Here is a 4,049-nt window from a genome sequence, read left to right on the forward strand (position 1 = left end):
TTCTTTGGCCATTAGAAGACAGGGGCATTGGTACACTTTTATTTACAAAGCTATGCTTGGATTGCTGCCTCCTTATATTTGTACTTTGGTCACAAGGACAAATAGTGGTTCTTACTCCTTGCGATCAGCTGCTGTTGTCTGTTCCCCTTGTCCGCACAGAGCTGGGTAAGAAAGCCTTTGTCCACTCTGCGCCTTTTTCATGGAACATGTTACAGAAAGACTGGAAACTAACTGAATTGTTGTCTTTAAATGTTTTTAAAACTAAACTCAAAGGCCTACAGGCTGCCTCAATAATGTGTAATTGTTTTGTGTAATTTTAACTTTGTTTGTTCGTATGTATTTGTCTTGAAATGTGCTGCCTCTTGGCCAGGACTCCCTTGAAAAAGAGGTCTTTGATCTCAACGGGACATTCCTGGTTAAATAAAGGTTAAATAAAAAAAAAAAACCTGTCAGTCACGTTAAATGGTCACGACTGGGGCCGCACCCCTGTCGGTCAAAAAGCGCAGTAAGGAAGTGGTCAATGACCACTTGGTTTTTAACGGGTTCACGAAGTCCTGCGGGTACCAACCCGAGCTAACTGGATGTGCCAGGGCTGACCGTGCATCCACGATCACCAGTCGCTGCCACACGCTGAGCAACCACGCTCCTAGGAATCTCTGTTCCCGTCCTAAGTAATTTAAATAATTCTGGAAGCATCACTGTGGACTCTAACCGCCAGTTTATTATCTGATGCTCGGGTCCCACCCTATAATCAATGTGGGAATAAAATTCCCTGACCAAATGTCCTAATCTAATCTCCTTTCTTGGCTGACGTAACACACACATAACACACCAACTTCAAACATACGTCACAACAACTTTTAACTTCACCCTAAAATTAATCACAATAAATGTTATCAAATATCCCCAAACTTATATTTATTTCTAATCACCCAAAATTATCATGGACATGTCACCTGAAATCTACTTAACAGATTTTATAATTTAGTTTAATTTCCACTACTGAGCCAATTTAACGGTAACAATCATCAATTCAGTGGTCAACTAATTTAGAATTCATCCAATGTGCACAATTTTCAACAGGCTTGCGCTTACCTCCATTAGACTGGTCTGCTGTCCACCTCATATCAGATCGTACCTTAAGGTCCAAATTAGTCCCCTCAGCTGCACAAGAATCCGGGTCACGGCACCAAGTGTTAAATTCCGGATTCTTTAGGGCCAAGAAAGACACGGCTCAAAAGTGGTCTTTTTAAATGATCTTTATTTTACATATCCAGGATATGGAGACCTGAGCAAAAAACACTTTCTAGCTGCAAAAGCACGCTCTGCAAAAGCATGTAATTTCCTGTGAGCCTGCAACCTAGTTTTACACTGAAGTCTGGGCCTCTCATAAAACACACTAATCAGCATTCAGATTATATATTTTATTTCCTAACATTGCACACACAAGAAAATGAACAACCAGGGAAATGGCACTGGAAGACTTTGTTGTCATTCCTGCTTTTAACTGATTGACAAGCTCTAAGCAATCTGTAAATTATTGCTCCCTCACAGATATGGTTTTGTGTAAGAGCCCTTAAAATACAATGGACAGCTCAGCTTGCCTCCTTTCCTCACTTGCCGGGAGTCATTTCTGTAATTGCTATAACCTACACTCCTCTTTTTAATTTCTTCAAGTGCATCCACTGGACTTCCACTTGCTGATGGCATGTGTCCCACAGATATTCCTGCCAGTTCTGATCTTAAACAGGCATGCTGTATCAATATGGTCGTGTAAATCAAAGCAAGCCAGCACTTTCATCAGTCACAGGCTTTATCCTCACAAGGCCACCGTAACCCAAGAGATTAAAAAGCCACTGGCATAACTGATGTATATTACCAGTCTCTCTCTCCCTCTTTTTATTATTTCATTTTTTGGCTTTTATTCTTCAGGAGAATTCTTTTTTCTTGGTTAGTACAAATTATGTCTTGGCCATGTGTCTTCGGACTTTTCCTTCTTCCTTTCTTTCTAACTCTTGATGTTGTGCTAAAAAACACCCGTTTAGTAATGCCAGGCAGTTGTAATGTACAAAATATTAGCAAATTAGACAAAGTGGTATTTCAGTCTTATTTGTATCTGCCATTTAAAGTGGCTCAGTGGTTCATTATTATCATATCAGGTTGTCCAAAAGACTCCCTGAAAAGCCTGATCCACAAGGCTGCAGCGAGTGTACTGACAGGAGCTGGAAAGAGAGGATATTTCTCCCATATTGGCTTCCCTTTTTGTTGGTTCCCTTTGAAATCCAGAACCAAACTTCAAATCCTTCTCCTCACATACAAGGTCTTGAATAATCAGGCCCCATCTCAAGACCTCACAGTACCAATAGAATAGACTAGGCTGCTGGGGGCTTCCCATGATGCACTGAGTGTTCCTCCTTCACTCACCTTTTTTCACTCACTATGTATTTATACACCACTCTCCATTTAATTAGTTATTATTAAACTCAGTTATTAAAGACAAACTGTGTCTTTTGTTGTGTCTTCCTCCCTTCACCCCGGCGTCCGGGGTGCTGTTGGGATGCCCACGCCCACGGGCGTGGCTGCTAACCCCACACCTGCATCCCATCCCAGGCGATCACCAGGTGGACTATTTAATCCTGCCCTACCTGCTGCTCCACGCCAGTCCGTAGTCGCCTCTCAGCGGTAACGTACACCTGCGGGAAAAAACCCCTTATGACAAATTGTCCATTGGAACTGACTCTGTTTTACCCTGTGTACTCAGATCACAACTCGGCGTTTTTGCGAGCCACCTGCCTGTCCACCTGTCCGCCTGAGATTCGGAAGCACTATCAGCCTCGCCGTCTCGACCCTTTTGGAGCCCCCCCCTCTGGTTCACTCAGCCCGGCTACCTCCGTAAGACGTATACTCCACCTTCCCTCGTATGCTGCCTTTTTTCCGCACCCCAGTAATCTGTTTCTCTTTTTTGTTTTGCAGCTTCTCACAGCCCCGCTCTCGGCGTTCCCTGCGCAGTTCACCTCCCCAGTCCCTCGGTTTCTTCTGGTTCCATACGTTGTTTTTTCGGCTACCCTCACGGGACACCTTTAGTTATAATAAATTTGCTTTCTTTATTCCCTCCTACCCTGGTGTGTGTGTTCTGCTTCTGGGTCCAGCTTGCGCACGGAACTTCGGTTCATGACAGTTCCCCACTGTCACCAAGTGCTTGTCCTGAAGGGGTCATGTGTTTGTTGAAGTTTCTTTGTATTATTGCCCTACAATTTAAAGTTTGAATTGAATTGAGTGTGAATGCTTGTCTGTCTCTATTAGCCCTGCGGCAAACTGGTGACATATCAAGGGTGTGCCCTACCTTTTGCTCTATGACAGTTGCTACAGTCCCCCTGCAACCCCGAATTTGATAAGTGGCAGGAAATGGATAGATGGCATTTAAAGTGCTTATCTCAGTTGGCTGTTGCTGCTCTGTACACAAAGACATAATCTGCCCATCCCACCAGTTTTCTTCTGGTGTCAGATTTTATTTTAAATTTTTTAATGTAATCCTGCTTCATTGTGCAGAAACCCCATATTCTGATAAACTATACTGAATTTTTTTCCTCTAATGAAGGATATCCTTATTCGTTAAATTTCAGCTAAAGACAAAATTATTTGAATGTTATAAAGAAACATTTTTTTTCCATTTGTGAGTGTTACCCTAGCTATGCGTTGTGATTTCCCGCTAGACAAACTAAATAAATTAAGTCTTAAAACCATAATGATGAAAAAAAAAAATCATAAGATTTTTGTGTTGGTGTGTGTGTGTCTATTGTCAGTGTCACTGCTTTTCTTTTGTTTACCTTCCATTTACTTTTCATTAAGGAAGTGTCAAGCCTGTGATTGGAACTCCATTTAGCAAAACAAGACTCCTCCCAGGGGGAAGGAAATGGCATTAAGAAGGAAGTGTGCAAAACGCCTTTTAATGGTTTGTAATAAGGCTGGGGAGCCAGAAGCTATGCAATATCTATTTCTGCCTAAACCCGTCTGCCCCTTGATCCATGACCAATCTGATCAGTGCAGCT

The 4,049-nt window shown here is 42.4% G+C and overlaps 1 long non-coding RNA gene across 1 annotated transcript; it reads left to right on the forward strand.

The window, feature by feature from the left end:
- The first annotated feature begins 2,541 nt into the window (after window positions 1-2,541).
- LOC309712036 lies at window positions 2,542-3,153 on the forward strand. Its single transcript, XR_014278164.1, has 3 exons — window positions 2,542-2,682; window positions 2,762-2,892; window positions 2,974-3,153. It is a non-coding gene; the product is annotated as an uncharacterized lncRNA (long non-coding RNA).
- Window positions 3,154-4,049: the final 896 nt, after the last annotated feature.

This window comes from Aulonocara stuartgranti (assembly GCF_965226115.1).
Source record: "Aulonocara stuartgranti genome assembly, chromosome: 7".
Taxonomy (NCBI): domain Eukaryota; kingdom Metazoa; phylum Chordata; class Actinopteri; order Cichliformes; family Cichlidae; genus Aulonocara; species Aulonocara stuartgranti.